Source organism: Scardinius erythrophthalmus (genome assembly GCF_964197995.2).
Source record: "Scardinius erythrophthalmus genome assembly, chromosome: 7".
NCBI classification, from domain to species: Eukaryota; Metazoa; Chordata; class Actinopteri; order Cypriniformes; family Leuciscidae; genus Scardinius; species Scardinius erythrophthalmus.
Window position 1 is genome coordinate 39,495,789 of NC_138227.1, and position 18,943 is coordinate 39,514,731.

Sequence of the window (18,943 nt, forward strand, 5' to 3'; positions counted from 1 at the left end):
GCTCTGTGTGGATGTATTGTTCTGTTCCAGTGATGTTCTATTACTAAACCTTGAAGTGAAAAGATATCACCTATGGCAGGGGTCGGCAAGTAACTTTGGCCGCGGGCCAATATTTTTTTTAGCCAGTAGATGGCGGGCCAGCTACACAGAGTAGGCCTATGGATACAAATTAAATACTCTTATATAGGCCTATAATTGCGGAATATGATGGGTCCGTCACCGTCCGTGGATCATTCATTCAATCGTTTTTTTTTTTTTTTTCAAATTAAAACCAAAAATAAAAAGATGAAAAACGACTTGTTTTTCCATTATTTATTTCCTAAACTGAAATGAAAAAAAAAAAAATAAGGACGGGTTTTCTGATTTTCTGATTGTGCTCAGATCAAAAATAGAAAAAATGAATTACTGGATTAGACAAATTTAAATTTTGATTTTTAAGTTTTAATTTAACACCTTATGCATATATCAAGGAAACCATTTTAAACAGATCAAGTAGGCTACTATTGTGGTAACATATTACAGCCATTTTAATAAAGGTGTGAATAGCAATCATGCCTCATTCCGTACAGTCCGACTTTTGAACTTTATTCCTTTTTTATTATTATTATTTATTCGGGGACACACACATACACACCTAAGGTTTAAGGAGGTCTGCGTGGGACTGTTTTTTTTTCGTCCCGCTCCCACAAGGTTCTATTCAGCAACCGCTTAAAATACACTCGGTGTTCACCCGCTTTATTTCCCGACCTGACGGGTCCACAAAATTTAGATCTCGTTTCCATAATCTCACATTCAAATGTCTCTAATGGAAAGAAGGAGATTGGAGTAGCCTATAATAATAATAAATGCTATACAAAAATTGTGTTCGTGTCAGTATAAATATTAGGCTATTTTAACATTGTACTGTCAGCAGAGAAAAAAAATGTCACAGAAAAAAAATATGAAATATAAATAACATGAATTAAATAGGACAAAGCCTATCACTCAAGTTTCTAAGCAACATAAACGAAAAACATATTGCCCTACTGACGAAATGAAGTAGGCTATTTTCTGTCGAACTATTTCAAACATCCTTGCAAAAAAAGAATGTTGTTGACTGACAATGGTTTCAGTACCAAACAGCTCCTCAGAGATAGGTGTACAGGCGGTCAGAATTAAGTGCGGATACGCTGTCAAAAGATGTCGGGAGTTGGCTATTGTCAGTCAGACCGCACGCTCCGTCCAAAGTACACCAGAGTTCTGACCGCTACCGTCTTTTGACGCGCGAATGGACACAAAGTGGTCAAGCGTATAACTAGACGCGGCAGGCGCGAATTTGACGCGCTATTCGCGTCCGTTGTGAACGCACAGTTATACTTTAAAATGTAATCCTGCACCGCATGATTCCCTATGGGCGTTTCACACAGTATGCGGCGGTGAAATCGCCGCGCGACTACGGCTTTTCTCAAGTAGTGGAAGAGTTTTGTACAGCATTTAGGACTGCCAAAATAATCCGGCGGGCCAGAAAATATTGCTGACGGGCCAGTTTTGGCCCGCGGGCCGCCAGTTGCCGTTCCCTGACCTATGGGGTCAAAGCCTGTTGCCCAATGGTATCTGCTGAAGTCTTTGCAAGAGACATATATACCCCTCCGATCCCAGCAAGTTTTCACCAAGGTGGTAGGACCCAGCGATCCATTTCGCCCATTTGCATACCTTGTTTATTCGTGTAGCCTGCCCTCCAGATAATAAATATGCACTTGCTTTTTGCAATTCATCCATTGGGTTATTATGGAATCAAACTAATCAAGAGTTCTAGACTTTGACGAGTTCTTCTTATTTGCTTTCATATTACTGTTCTCATGATTGCTGTATGAGATTTTTATAGACAACTATGCCTAGGGCCTTGAAGTTCTATCACACCACATCTAGCCACTTATATGTTTTCTTACTTGGCATATGTAACTCTTTAGGTATTTACAACGATTAAAGTGTGAAAATTAATTGTAAGAAAAAGTTTATATTAGTTCAAGTTTGCTCTGTGTGGATGTATTGTTCTGTTCCAGTGATGTTCTTTGACTAAACCTTGAAGGGAAAAGATATCACCTATGGGGTCAAAGCCTGTTCCCCAATGGTATGTGCCGAATCCTTTGCTGGAGGCATATATATACCCCTCTGGTCCCAGCAAGTTTTCACAAAGGTGGTAGGACCCAGCGATCCATTGCACCACTTTGCATACCTTGTTTATTCGTGTAGCCTGCCATCCAGATAGTAAATATACACTTGCTTTTTGCAATTCATCAATTGGGTTATTGTGGAATCAAACTAATCAAGAGTTCTAGACTTTGACGGGTTCTTCTTATTTGCTTTCATGTTGCTTTTCACATGATTGCTGTATGAGATTTTTATAAGTCAAGTCAAGTCAAGTCAACTTTATTTATATAGCGCTTTTCACAATACAGATTGTATCAAAGCAGCTTCACAGTATTAAATAAAATAGTACATCAGTGTTTGTTTCTGGTGTAAAACATCCACGTTTGGTAATGCAGATCAATAGCACTGTTGAATCGATTAATCAAATTAAGTATCCCCAACTGAGCAAGCCAAAGGCAACAGTGGCAAGGAACCGAAAAACTCCATTAGGTGACCTAATGGAGAAAAAAAAACCTTGGGAGAACCCAGGCTCAGTCGGGGGCCAGTTCTCCTCTGGCGTTTATGAAGTAGAGACCGGATTTAACTGTAAGATTAAAATATTATATGAATGCCTGGCTGAAGAGATGCGTCTTTAATCTAGTTTTAAACTGGGAGAGCGAATCTGAGCAACGAACAGTATCAGGAAGGCTATTCCAGAGTTTTGGTGCTAAATGTGAAAATGCTCTCCCTCCTTTGGTGGATCTGGATATCCTAGGTATGACCAGAAGCCTCGAATTTAGTGATCTTAAAGAGCGCGATGGATTATAGGGCGATAGAAGATCCGTTAAATAAACTGGAGCTAAGCCGTTTAGGGCTTTATAAGTCAGTAGCAATACCTTGTAATTAATACGGAACTTTATAGGTAACCAATGTAGTGATGATAAAATTGGTGTTATATGGTCAAACTTTCTTGATCTAGTAAGAACTCTAGCGGCGGCATTTTGGACTAACTGTAGCTTGTTTATTGAGGATGCAGGACAACCAGCTAATAAAGCATTACAGTAATCTAGTCTCGAGGTCATGAATGCATGAACTAGCTTTTCTGCATCAGAGACAGATAGCATGTTACGTAATTTAGCAATATTTCTAAGGTGAAAAAATGCTGTTTTTGTAACATATGAAATATGATTTTCAAAAGACAAGTTACAATCTAATATAACACCCAGGTCTTTTACTGTAGAGGATAAAGTAACAGGACACCCTACTATGTTAAAGTTGTATTGTGAGAGGTTTTGTGGGCGCTTTTTTGAACCGATAAGTATTACCTCTGTCTTATCTGGATTTAATAAAAGAAAATTGTGCGTCATCCAATCTTTTATATCTTTAACACACTCTGTCAATTTGGATAATTTAGCGTTTTCATCCGGCCGTGATGAAATATATAGTTGAGTGTCATCAGCATAACAATGGAAACTAATTCCATGTTTCCTTATAATATTTCCAAGTGGCAGCATATATATTGAGAATAATAGAGGGCCTAACACAGATCCTTGCGGCACTCCATAGTTTACTGGAGTTATGATCGATTTTTCTCCGTTTAAATAGACAAAATGGTAGCGGTCAGATAGGTATGATCTGAACCAGCTTAATGCTTGTCCTTGAACACCGGTATAGTTTTGTAGCCGATCTAAGAGTATTGTGTGATCTATAGTATCGAACGCAGCACTAAGATCAAGTAAAACTAGTATTGAGATACAGCCTTGGTCAGAAGCTAAGAGTAAATCATTTGTGATTTTAACGAGCGCAGTTTCAGTGCTATGATGCGGCCTGAACCCAGACTGAAACTTTTCATAGGTGTCATTTTCTTGCAAGAAAGAGCCCAGTTGGGCAGACACAACTTTTTCTAATATTTTGGACATAAAAGGAAGATTTGAAATGGGTCTATAATTTGCTAGGTTATTTGGGTCTAATTGTGGTTTCTTAATGAGTGGTTTTATAACTGCCAATTTAAATGTTCTTGGAACATGACCTAAAGATAAAGACGAGTTAATAATATTGAGGAGAGGCTCTTCCACTATAGGTAACACTTCTTTCAATAGTTTAGTTGGTATGGGATCTAATAAACATGTTGTTGTTTTAGAGGAAATGATAAATTTATTTAACTCTTTTTGTTCTATAGTTGTAAAGCACTGTAATTGTTCTTGCGGGGTGATAATCGAGGCTGAATTATAAGGCGCGATTGAAGATTGAACGTTTACAATTGTGGATCTGATGTTTTCTATTTTCTCAGTGAAAAAATTCATGAAATCATTACTACTAAACTTTAACGGAATATTTTGTTCAGGTGACGCTTGTTCATTTGTTAGTCTAGCCACGGTGTTAAATAAGAACCTAGGATTGTTTTGGTTATTTTCTATTAGTTTGCGGAGATGCTCAGCCCTGGCCGCTTTTAGGGCCTTTTTATAGCGTGACGTACTGTCTTTCCAAGCGATTCTAAAAACCTCTAAATTAGTTTGTTTCCATTTACGCTCTAAATTACGGGTTTCTCTCTTTAGAACACGAGTAGTATTGTTGTACCATGGTGCTTTAATTTTCTCTCTGACCTTTTTTAGTCTCATAGGTGCAACAATATCCCATTTTCCAGAGAGAACGGTGCTCATAGTGCTGGTTAGTTCGTCTAGTTCATCTGTTTGTTTAGGTTCAGGCAGCAGCTGAGACAGATCCGATAAGCAATTTGAAAAATTATCTATGGTGGATGGAAGGATTGTTCTGCCTAATCGATAACGCGGCGCAGCATGATATATTACCGGGGTACGTAATATGCAAGTTACCATGTAATGGTCAGTTACATCATCACTTTGCGGAATGATATCTATATCGGTTGGATCGGTTCCATGTGATATAATTAAATCGAGTGTATGATTAAAACGATGAGTTGGTCCGGTAACGTTTTGCTTAACCCCAAAGGAGTTTAATAAGTCTATAAACGCAGCCCCTAACGTATCATTTTGATTATCTACGTGTATGTTAAAATCTCCAACAATTAATATTTTATCGACATTGACCAATAGATCTGAGAGAAAATTTGCAAATTCTTTTAGGAAATCAGCGTAAGGCCCTGGTGGTCTATATACGGTAGCCAAGGCTAAAGATAATAGGGATGTTTTTCTATCATCTAAGAGCGTAACATTTAGTACAAGTACTTCAAATGAAATAAACTTATAACCCGTTTTCTGAGTAACATTGAGAATATCTCTATAGATAGTTGCAATACCGCCGCCACGACCAATCAGACGGGGCTCGTGCTTATAGGAGTATCCTGATGGAGTAGACTCATTTAGACCGAAATAATCATTTGGTTTAAGCCAGGTTTCAGTAAGGCAAAGTACATCTATGCTATTATCTGTGACTATTTCATTTACAATAACTGCCTTAGGTGTGAGTGATCTAATGTTTAAAAGACCTAGCTTTAGAAATTGTTTTTGTTTACTAATAGCAACATTTTCTGTTTTAATAACAATTAGATTTTTCCTAGATCCTGCAGTAGATTTATTATTTGATCGCACTAAACGAGGAATAGACACAGTTTCTATGCAATGTTCTACACTAGTATTTATATCAGTTAATTTGGTGCAGCAGAGACTATGATTTGGACTTTTGGTTACTAGTCAAAAGGTATTTAACATTTTGGAGATGTTATCTGACAGAAGATCCGATCCGAATCTGTTTGGGTGTAAGCCATCAGCACGGTATAGCCTAGGACGCTCCCAAAACAGATTCCAATTATTTACAAAGAGCAGTTTCTGCTCATTGCACCATGACGTTAACCATTCATTTAGCGCGAATAATCTACTAAACTTGTCATGTCCTAGACGGTACGTGGGAAGCGGTCCTGACACAATGATCGTTATATCAGGCGATGTGCTGCGTACCGTATCGATCAGATTCCTGAAGTCTTTCTTCAGAACTTCCGTCTGGCGCAGCCTGATGTCGTTCACTCCCGCGTGCAATACCAAAGTTCCGACGCGCTCGTTATCGTTCAGAATCTCGGGAACGCGAGCAGCGATTTCAGAAACACGAGCACCAGGAAAGCAGTGACTGTGCACCTTATTTTTACCTGATGTAGCATGGACGTGCCGAACAATGGAATCACCGATGATCACAGCATCGCGTTCTGTTTCGCGAAGAGCGGAGAAGCGGTTTTGTGTGGATAACTCGAAAACCGGGAGGGTCGGAGAGGGTCTTGGTCTAGACCTGACTCGCGTCTTCCGCTGCGGAAATATCCAGGCTTCGTGGTGGCGTGTTGGAGCCGGAGTGAACGAGACCATGGCTGATCGCGACCTTGGCGCTCGGGACCGATGCCGAGTAACGCACGGAGTAGACGAGGTCGGAGTCAGCCGGTTAGTAACATTAATCTCTGATTTGTGAGCATCAGCGCGTGATGTTTCAAGAGCCAAACGCCGGTCTCTCAGCTCGGCCTGTCTCACTAAAAGGTTGTGGATCTGTTTCTCAACAGCTTCCAGCTCAGACTGTACCGCGTGCAGCTCAAATGTGTCCTCACCTGCACCAAAAGGTAGACTACTTGCATCTGATATATTCGCCATTTTAACAGATGGACAGTAAGTTAGCAACGACACTACCAGTGATGCTATCAATTAATACTAATTTCTGACAAGCGTCTTAGATATAATCCGTCTTTTAAGTGGTACGGGTGTAGAGTAGACGCACGATAGGTGAAAAATGTTTGTAAGTGAGTGTTGAGAAGACGCGTTCAGCCGTGATCCCCGGGAGTAACCTATAAGAGTATCCAGCGTAGAATCACTAACAGGCTTGAGACACGTCTGCTCAACAGTCCGCGTTGTAACTATGAGGTTTGAGCAGTAGTGCTTCTCAGTGAGGAAAAGTAGAAAATGTTTGTTGTAAGTAAGTTTAAAGAGTAAAATCAAGAATTATAAATCAAATCGATAGAGCTCCAAAGACAACAACGCGTTCAGACGCGACGCATGCGCATGCGCATTATAGACAACTATGCCTAAGGTCTTGAAGTTCTATCACACAACATGTAGCCACTTATATGTTTTCTTACTTGGCATATGTAACTCTGTAGTTATTTACAACACCATTGGTCACTATATGATAAAAGTGTGAAAATTAATCGTAAGAAGTTTACATTAGTTCAAGTTTGCTCTGTGTGGATGTATTGTTCTGTTCCAGTGATGTTCTATTACTAAACCTTGAAGGGAAAAGATATCACCTATGGGGTCAAAGCCTGTTCCCCAATGGTATCTGATGAAGCCTTTGCTGGAGGCATATATCTCCCTCTGGTCCCAGCAAGTTTTCACCAAGGTGGTAGGACCCAGCGATCCATTGCACCACTTTGCATACCTTGTTTATTCCTTTAGCCTGCCATCCAGATAGTAAATATGCACTTGCTTTTTGCAATTCATCCAATGGGTTATTATGGAATCAAACTAATCAAGAGTTCTAGGCTTTGACGGGTTCTTCTTATTTGTTTTCATGTTGCTGTGCTCATGATTGCTGTATGAGATTTTTATAGACAACTATGCCTAGGGCCTTGAAGTTCTATCACACCACATGTATCAATTTATATGTTTTCTTACTTGGCATATGTAACTCTTTAGGTATTTACAATGATTAAAGTGTGAAAATTAATCTTAAGAAGAAGTTTATATTAGTTCAAGTTTGCTCTGTGTGGATATATTGTTCTGTTCCAGTGATGTTCTATTACTAAACCTTGAAGGGAAAAGATATCACCTATGGGGTCAAAGCCTGTTCTCCAATGGTATCTGCTGAAGCCTTTGCTGGAGGCGTATATACCCCTCGAGTCCCAGCAAGTTTTCACCAAGGTGGTAGGACCCAGCGATCCATTGCACCACTTTGCATACCTTGTTTATTCGTGTAGCCTGCCATCCAGATAGTAAATATGCACTTGCTTTTTGCAATTCATTCATTGGGTTATTATGGAATCAAACTAAACAAGAGTTCTAGACTTTGACGAGTTCTTCTTATTTGCTTTCATATTACTGTTCTCATGATTGCTGTATGATATTTTTATAGACAACTATGCCTAGGGCCTTGAAGTTCTATCACACCACATGTAGCCACTTATATGTTTTCTTACTTGGCATATGTAACTCTTTAGGTATTTACAACGATTAAAGTGTGAAAATTAATTGTAAGAAAAAGTTTATATTAGTTCAAGTTTGCTCTGTGTGGATGTATTGTTCTGTTCCAGTGATGTTCTATTACTAAACCTTGAAGGGAAAAGATATCACCTATGGGGTCAAAGCCTGTTCCCCAATGGTATCTGATGGAGCCTTTGCTGGAGGCATATATACCCCTCGAGTCCCAGCAAGTTTTCACCAAGGTGGTAGGACCCAGCGATCCATTGCACCACTTTGCATACCTTGTTTATTCGTGTAGCCTGCCATCCAGATAGTAAATATGCACTTGCTTTTTGCAATTCATCCATTGGGTTATTATGGAATCAAACTAATCAAGAGTTCTAGACTTTGACGAGTTCTTCTTATTTGCTTTCATATTGCTGTTCTCATGATTGCTGTATGAGATTTTTATAGACAACTATGCCTAGGGCCTTGAAGTTCTATCACACCACATGTAGCCACTTATGTGTTTTCTTACTTGGCATATGTAACTCTTTAGGTATTTACAACGATTAAAGTGTGAAAATTAATTGCAAGAAAAAATTTATATTAGTTCAAGTTTGCTCTGTGTGGATGTATTGTTCTGTTCCAGTGATGTTCTATTACTAAACCTTGAAGGGAAAAGATATCACCTTTGGGGTCAAAGCCTGTTCCCCAATGGTATCTGATGACGCCTTTGCTGGAGGCATATATACCCCTCGAGTCCCAGCAAGTTTTCACCAAGGTGGTAAGACCCAGCGATCCATTGCACCACTTTGCATACCTTGTTTATTCCTTTAGGCTGCCATCCAGCTAGTAAATATGCACTTGCTTTTTGCAATTCATCCATTGGGTTATTATGGAATCAAACTAATCAAGAGTTCTAGACTTTGACGGGTTCTTCTTATTTGTTTTCATGTTGCTGTGCTCATGATTGCTGTATGAGATTTTTATAGACAACTATGCCTAGGGCCTTGAAGTTCTATCACACCACATGTAGCAATTTATATGTTTTCTTACTTGGCATATGTAACTCTTTAGGTATTTACAACACCACTGGTCACTATATGATTAAAGTGTGAAAATTAATCTTAAGAAGAAGTTTATATTAGTTCAAGTTTGCTCTGTGTGGATGTATTGTTCTGTTCCATTGATGTTCTATGACTAAACCTTGAAGGGAAAAGATATCACCTATGCGGTCAAAGCCTGTTCCCCAATGGTATCTGCTGAAGCCTTTGCTGGAGGCATATATACCCCTCTGGTCCCAGCAAGTTTTCACCAAGGTGGTAGGACCCAACGATCCATTGCACCACTTTGCATTCCTTGTTTATTCCTTTAGCCTGCCATCCAGATAGTAAATATGCACTTGCTTTTTGCAATTCATCCGTTGGGTTATTATGGAATCAAACTAATCAAGAGATCTAGACTTTGACGGGTTCTTCTTATTTGCTTTCATATTACTGTTCTCATGATTGCTGTATGAGATTTTTATAGACAACTATGCCTAGGGCCTTGAAGTTCTATCACACCACATGTAGCAATTTATATGTCTTCTTACTTGGCATATGTAACTCTTTAAGTATTTACAACACCACTGGTCACTATATGATTAAAGTGTGAAAATTAATCTTAAGAAGAAGTTTATATTAGTTCAAGTTTGCTCTGTGTGGATGTATTGTTCTGTTCCAGTGATGTTCTATGACTAAACCTTGAAGGGAAAAGATATCACCTATGGGGTCAAAGCCTGTTCCCCAATGGTATGTGCCGAATCCTTTGCTGGAAGCATATATACCCCTCGGGTCCCAGCAAGATTTCACAAAGGTGGTAGGACCCAGCGATCCATTGCACCACTTTGCATACCTTGTTTATTCGTGTAGCCTGCCATCCAGATAGTAAATATGCACTTGCTTTTTGCAGTTCATCCATTGGGTTATTATGGAATCAAACTAATCAAGAGTTCTAGACTTTGACGGGTTCTTCTTATTTGCTTTCATGTTGCTTTTCATATGATTGCTGTATGAGATTTTTATAGACAACTATGCCTAAGGTCTTGAAGTTCTATCACACAACATGTAGCCTAATCTGCCCTTGCATGTACGACGTCTGATTTGTACTAGCTAGACAGATAGTTAACAGCAATGAAGAGAAACTCCAGAAGTCTTGTTGAGGATTGATGTTTTATCTTTTTGTCTCTTTTCTTCCTCAGTTTTATTTCTCATGTTTTTTTCCCCATTTAAGTCTGTAAGACTGAAAGAGTAAACAGAAAATAAACATTACAAAAGTGTAAAGTCTGTTGTCTTTCTTACACAATCAAATATAAAGTTACCCAGTAACTCAATATGGATAAACAGTAGGCTATTATATGTCAACACTTTACACAATAAACTACAGATGTAAATAAATCAACTAATAATTCTGAGGCGAAGCGCCGAGGCTCGTTGCTGAGTGGATAAATCAGTGAGTCAGAAAACAAAGGCTTCAATCTAGAGCATATATGCGATAAAAATGATAAGAATCACGAACGTAATAACACACATTACTTAATGTAAACATATACATCATACAGAAACCACAATTCTGACGAAAAATTACTTACAGACAAAGATTTGACCAAACTCTGTAATGACGCAGACTCGTGGGTGATTTCAGCGCTGTTGCTCGGCGAACACTAGGTCCGTCACTAAAACGGGTCCGACTAGGAAACAAACAAAACGCCAAAGGGCGGAACACTCCTCGCCTGGTATATTATTATACCACTAACAACATCTTAATTACTCAAAGATTAATCAACCAAACAAATATACAATCAACCACTAATTACATTTATGAACAGTATTATTACTTATCAGAATGTCCATCACTTTATCAGTCCTTAGACATAAGAAAAACAAGCTCTGAGATGGGTCTGATGTAAGTTTTTGTTGTTCCTTGCCTCACAACTTTAACTTCAACCTTGCGGACTTTGTTGTCTTTGCTAGGCAATGTCTTTACCACAAGTCCAATTGGCCAGTCGTTCCGTTTAGCCTGACTGTCTTTCATCAGAACTACAGCATCTACTTGTATGTTTGGCTTGTCATCAGTCCACTTGTGAGGTTTTTGGAGAGTCACCAGATACTCCTGTCTCCAACGTTTCCAGAAGCTTTCTGCCAGACACTGCACTTGTTTCCACTGATTTTTGTGAAGATCCTTATGATCAAAGTCACCTAGAGGCGCTGTCACTGGAGTTATCTTTTGAGTGAGAATCATTGCAGGTGTCAATATTGAAGGATTGTCAGGGTCAGTTGACACTGGGATCAATGGCCTGGCATTAAGAATGGCCATGACTTCTGCCATCAGAGTCGTCAACACTTCATGTGTGAGGTGTTTCGTGTCAGACCGCAGCAACATCCCTTCCAGAATGCGACGCGCTACTCCTATCAGTCTTTCCCAACAACCTCCCATATGGGACGAATGGGGGGAGTTGAAAGTCCACAAGCATCCCTGCTTGTCAAGGAAACTTGTCAGTTCTGGATCACTGGTGTTGAATTTTAACTCTTTGCACGCTCCAATAAAGTTTGTGCCTCTGTCGGATCGAAGCTGTTTGGATGACCCACGGATAGCAAAGAATCGGCGTAAGGCATTTATAAAACTTGAATTGGACATGGATTCTAACACTTCAATGTGTGTCGCTCTCGTGCTCATGCATGTGAATAACACTGCCCATCGCTTACTTTCAGCACTACCTCCACGAGTGCGCCGAGTGACAATGCTCCATGGTCCGAAGACATCCAGACCGACATGGGTAAAAGGGGGTTCTGAGGTGAGTCTGTCAGCTGGTAGTGGTGCCATTTTCTGCTCCATAAACCTCCCTCTCAGTTTTTTGCAGGTCACACAGTTATAAATGACACTTGACACCAGCCGTTTACTTCCCACTATCCACACTCCTGCTGACCGGACGGCACCTTCAGTCAAATGACGACCTTGATGGAAAACATCCTCATGGTAATGTCTCACTATTAGAGTTGCGATGTGATGAGTTTTGGGCAGTATGACAGGATGTCTCTCGTCTCTGGGTAAGTCAGCGTTGGTAAGGCGTCCTCCAATCCGAAGGAGTCCATCCTCGTCGATGAAGGGATTTAACTTTCTCAGTGGACTCTTTTTTGAGAGCTGAATCCCATCTCCCAAACATTTTAACTCTTCTCCATAAAATTATTGCTGGACACAACGAATGACGACTGTTTTAGCTTGCCAACGTGCATCAACTGCGTCCACTTTTTGAGTCTTGGAGTATGTTCTTGTTACTTGAATAAGTTTTGTGATGGCTTGCAGTAGTCTCGTCCAGCTAGAAAAACGTTCAAAGCGTGCTGAGCTGAACTGACCTTCTGTAGCTTTGGTGTAGTTGACAGCAACTTGGGCTCGAACTTCAACATCAAGTTCTGGGTCAACAAGATCATAGCTCTCGCTTTGTGGAGGCTCACTGCTGCTTTTCAAGAATTCAGGGCCTGAGAACCAGTTAGAGGCTCTGAGGATGTCTACAGAAGTGGGTCTGGTGGCGTGATCTGCCGGATTCTGTTCAGTGGCAACATACTGCCATTGTTGTGAATGACTCGATTTCCTGATGCGATTGACTCGGTTGGCAACATACACATGAAATCTTCTTGAGGTGTTATGGATGTACCCGAGAACAATCCTGCTATCAGTGAAAAATCTCACGGCATGCATCTCAATGTCCATCTCACAGCAGATTGTGTCCGCCATTTCAGCTGCCAGGACAGCGGCACACAACTCTAAACGTGGAACTGTATGGGCTGGATGTGGTGCCAACTTTGCTTTGCCCATAATGAATCCTACGTGGCACTGGTTTCCATCATTGGTGACACGCAGGTAGGCTACTGCAGCGATAGCCTGAGTGGAGGCATCAGAGAATAAACAGAGTTCTCGACTTTGACATGAGACAAGAGGGATAGGCACATACCTTCTCTTGATATGTAGCTTCTCTAGTTCCAAAAGAGACTCTTTCCACAACTTCCAGGACATTTGCTTGTCTGAAGGGAGAGGATCATCCCAATCATATTCTTTGGAAGACAGTTTTCTGATGAGAGCTTTTCCTTGAACAGTGATGGGAGCCACGAAGCCCAGTGGATCATAGAGGCTCTGAACTGTTGACAAGATGCCTCTTTTAGTGAACGGTTTCTCTTCGTGGGATACTTGGAAACCGAAACTGTCACTCTCCAGATTCCATATCAGTCCAAGGCTCCGCTGAAGTGGGAGAGGATCTGCACTAAAGTCGAGGTCTTTTAAGTCTTTTGCAAGGTCCTCGGGGGCAAATGCTGTCATGACTGCTATTGGAAGCGATTTTGTGGAGTTTTAAGTTCGATGCTGCTAACATTTTTTGAGTCCTCTGTAGAAGATCAATATCTTCCTCTTCTGTCGGGACCGACGTCAATCCATCGTCCACGTAGAAGTTCCTCATGACGAACTCCTTGCTGTCTGTGCCGTACTCATCCTGATGCTCTTGTGCAGCTCTCCTTAGACCATAAATGGCAACTGATGGTGAGGGGCTGTTGCCAAATATGTGCACCTTCATTCTGTATTCAGTGATGTTATTGTTCAAGTCGTTATCCTTGTACCAAAGGAACCGCAAATAATCACGATGATCCTCTCGAACAACAAACGCGTAGAACATCTGCTGAATATCAGCGGTGACTGCGATGTTCTCTTTCCTGAAGCGGATTAAGACACCCAGCAGGGCATTGTTTAAGTCTGGCCCACTGAGCAGCACGTCATTCAGCGACACACCGTCATGTTTGGCACTTGAATCAAAAACACTTCTTATTTGATTTGATTTTTGAGGATGATAGACCCCGAACAGAGGCAAGTACCACCTTTCTTGATGTTCCTCGATCTCGGGTGCTAGTTCTGCGTGGTCATTCTCAAATACCTTTTTCATGAACTCCAGGAAGTGTTCTTTCATGTCTGTGCGTCTGTCTAGAGTTCGTCAGAGAGATACGAGTCGTCGCAGAGCCATCTCTCTGTTGTTTGGAAGACGCCGACGGGGTTTGCAGAACGGCAGCGGTGCTACCCAACTGTTCGCCTGATCCACATAAACCTCTTTGTCCATGATGTCCAGGAATGTTTGATCGTCTACTGACAGAGCTACTTTTTCATCATCAGGGTGGCTGTCGAAGACTGTGGCTCCAAGTTTTTCTGTCTCCTCACCTTGGAATGCGCAGTCCAGACTTCTTGGTTGGTGAGTGTTTTTTCTGTTAAGTGTCTCTTTCACTTGAATTTTGTTAGGACAGGGACTTAACATGGATGTCCGTCCATTAGGCAGTGTGTGTGTCTTGTACACTCTGACACTGGGTGGTTTGTGAGCCCGGTCTAGACAAACATCTCCTACGATAACCCACCCGAGATCAAGACGTTGAGCGTAGGGGTCTTCATGGTCTCCCTTACGAAAAAGAAGTTTATTCAAGTGTTCTATTAGCATACTTTTAAACTAAAAATAAAAAAGTATACTTTCAAGCTACTTTTTATATACTTCTCAGAAATATACTTTATGTTCTTCTCAGAAATATACTTCAAATTGCACTTAAGTATACTTGACTTATACTGACAGAAAAGTCTAAGTATATTTAGCCTATACTTGTTGATCAAGATATACTTAAAAGTATAATTAAGTATTCTAAGTATTTTTGGCTTGTACTTGTGTTTACTATTTTTAATGAGGAGCTTATTAAATACTTTTTTAAAAACATAATATTACACACCGTCTTATAAACTAACATGTTCAGCTTTATATAGTAACAAAGTTTCGGGGGGAATAGCTTATAGAGTAAATAAAATGAGCATGGAAAATAAGTTTATTCAAGTGTTAGTATACTTCTTTTAAACTAAAAAGAAGAAAGCATACTTTTAGTCTACATTTTACATACTTCTCAAAAATATACTTAAATACACTTAAGTGTACTTGACTTATACTGAGAGAAAAGTCCAAGTATATTTAGCCTATACTTGTACTCAATCTTTTGATCAAGATATACTTAAAATTTTAATTATTCAAAGTATACTTGGCTTGTAGTTGTGTTAACTCTTTTGATCGAGTAGCCTATTAAATATACTTTTTTTACATCGTTTTTCATATACAGTCTTATGAAACTTTGTTTGAAAATATTGATTAAAGTGTTGCTATAAAACAGATATGTAAAACATAAAACAGAATCTCTGGATCAAAACACAGGAGAAGAAGAAGCTGAAACATGTGATAGAAGATTGCTCACTCAAATGTAAAATAATGTGACATCAAACATTAAACAGCTTGTAAATCAAAACTGCTTAATGTTTCCAAATGAAATGAAGTGTAGGCCTAACCCATGAAGAGAAAACGACTGTGAAGCTTTGGGGGTGTTGGACTCGATCTACTCCACCTGTGTTTTGATCATCGTTCTTGATCTGATCAAGGCGTAGTCTTTGACAAAAATGTGATTTTTCTCAACTATTTTCTCAACATTTTAACAAAATGTTCCCTTTCTTTATGAAACTTACTGACATTTAAGTGTTGATAAAAAAGGATGAAGCTAATAAAATGTTTTTAAAATTAAAGTAGAATTAAAGGTATTTTTCAAGTATAAAAAATAACATTTGAACATAGTAGTACAGGCCTACTGCAACTGCAAAAATTGTATATAAATAGTAAACTGTAAGTATAATGTTAAGTTCACTTAAAGAAAACTTATAGAATAAAACTACTTAACTAGTAGTTTACTGAGAGTACATTAAAAGTAAACTTGTAGAATAAAACTACTAAACTAGTAGTTTACTGAGAGTACACTAAAAGAGTAAAATAATATATAAATGGTAGCCTGGTTAACACCAGACCCTTCTCAGTTGAAACTGAGTGTAGGGTCTGGAGAAGCTACCGTAGCTCAAATTCATCTGGGCGCAATTGGATAGTCTTAAAAACAATCAGAACGATGAAGCACTGTAAACCCAGATTTTGTTTCTAATTAAACTTACGAGTAATCATTACTTATTCTTTTATGTTTAGTAAAAACCTGCTATCATTACTAAACAACATTAGTTGTTTGTACTATTTAGCTGAAAGATTCATTGCACTAATCATGTTAAGCTGAGATAATGTTAAGCTTCTGTAAGGGAGGGGCGTGGCCTATTTAAACAGGTGACAGTGCGCAGAGTGTGCCATTGCAAGTTTGAACCGAAGACGAACATTACCAGCTTAACTTATTACTAAACAGACTGACTTTATTTCTATCAGACGTCTACAAAATATCTTGTTGAGAATCAGCAGAGGTTTAGATGTTGATTATTAATCGTTTCATTTGTAGTCACCATGATGGTGAAAGGTGTTGGCTTTAGTTGGGCTCTAGCCTTTGATATTTAAACATTATATTTTCTCTGTAGTTCACAATAGTTATAACAAAAAGCTAGGAGTAATGTGATCTATAAATCTCCTTCAGCGTTGCTGCGCTGTCGGCATCATGTTAATCCCTCCTCAAACATTTATGATTGGTATGCCGGAAGTATATATACATAGTAAACTATAAGTATGATGTTAAATTCACTTAAAGAATACTACTAGTTTAGTAGTTTTATACTACAAGTTTTCTTTTAATGTACTCTCAGTAAACTAATAGTTTAGTAGTTTTATACTACAAGTTTTCTTTAAGTGAACTTAACATTATACTTATAGTTTACCATTTATATATTATTTTTACTCTTTTAGTGTACTCTAAGTAAACTTGTAGTATAAAACTAATAAACTAATAGTTTACTGAGAGTACACTAAAAGAGTAAAAATAATATAGAAATGGTAAACTATAAGTATAATGTTAAGTTCACTTAAAGAAAACTTGTAGTATAAAACTACTAACCTAGTAGTTTACTGAGAGTACATTAAAAGAAAACTAGTTGTGCACTTAAAGTTTACTACTGTTACACTTATAGTACACTTAAACATATACTTTTATATACTTCAAGTGGGCCAATTTAGTCCCAAGCGGTATTAAAATAGTACACTTACAAGTTTACTACTAGTACATATTGACATTAGTATACTTACTACATAAAGTATACTTAAAAATATACTTGAACATTACTCAAGTATACTTCATAAAATTAACTTGAAGTATACTTTTTTTTCGTAAGGGCTCCGTTATACTGCTGCCTCACTTTATGCACTCGCAAAATGTCTCTTCCTAGCAGGATAAGGATCTGAGCATTTTCATTGAGCGGTGGTATCTTATCTGCTACATGTCTCAGATGGGGGAAACAGCGAGCAATTTCGGGTGTGGGAATTTCGTTTCGGTCGTCTCGCATCATTTCACACTCAATTAGAGTTGGATGCTTAATTTGGATCTTTCCATCATATGATTCCACCACAAAGTTTGTTGCTCTCCTCCCTGAGGTTTCCATAACACCAGAGCAAGTTTTTAATGTATAGGGAGATGCTTTTTCATAGAGGCCAAAGTGGTTGAAGAACTCAGAGCGAGCAAGTGAGTGATTGCCTTGGTCATCTAACACTGCATAGGTCTGAATTACCCTTCCTGGATAATCTTCTGGGTAGACTTTAACCAAACATATTTTACAGCAGGATTTGGCGTTGGTGTTTCCCCCACAAACCTCTGTACATTTTGACGTTACTGCAGGGAGAGTTCCAGGAGGAGTCTCGTGAGTCTCTTCCTCCTCGCCTTGATCTGCTGGAACTTCTGAGAACCAGGGTGCTGGACCAGGATGTAAAGCTGATGTGTGAGTCTTGCTGCCACATTCTCTGCATACTATTTCTTTATCACAGTCTTTTGCTCTATGTTTGGTCGAACCACAGCACCTGAAGCAGATGTTCTTCTCCCTGAGGTAGGTTTTACACTCCTCTATTGGCTTGCTGCGGAAGGTACGGCATTTTCTGAGTGCGTGAGGTTTGTTATGCAAGGGGCATAGTCGATCTGGATCTGTAGCTCCTTTTTCAACAGAACCGGTAGGAGCTGCTTTGGCTTCAGGAAACACGCCAGTCTTCCTCACAGACACTGGTATTTTGTTGTTGTATTTTGTGGGTCTCTCCGACTTTGTTGGACCTGAGTAGAGAGCTTGAGGTATCATAAAGCTAGGGTCGTTTCTGGTTTTGGCTTCAGAACGAATGAATTGTGAAAAGAAGGTGAAAGGTGGATATGAGACATCATAGTTTTCTTTGTACTTTGACCCTTGGGAAATCCACTTTTCTTGGAGACTAAATGGGAGCTTTTCTAAAATGGGGTTCACTCCACGTGACGTATCAAGATAAGCTAGACCAGGGAGGTATCCTCCTTCTTTTGCATATTCGAGTTCAAGCAAAAGGTCTCCAAGCTCTCTTAATCTCACATTGTCTCTGTTCGAGATTCTGGGAAATTCCTCTATCCTCTTCAGGAGTGAATGTTCAACTGCCTCTGGGGCTCCAAAGGTCTCCTCTAGTCTTTGCCAAACCATGTTTAGCCCTGAAGCTGAGTTGTGGCTGTGTATGGCTCGGATTCTTTTTGCTTGTTCCTTAGACGCTGGCCCGAGCAATTTAATCAGGAGGTCTAACTCTTCTCTTGGAGTTAAGGTGAGTTCCTCAATGACGCTTTGAAAGGAAGTTTTCCACGCCCAATAGCTTTCCGGGTGGTCATCGAACTCCATTAAACCAGATGTAACCACTTCTCTTC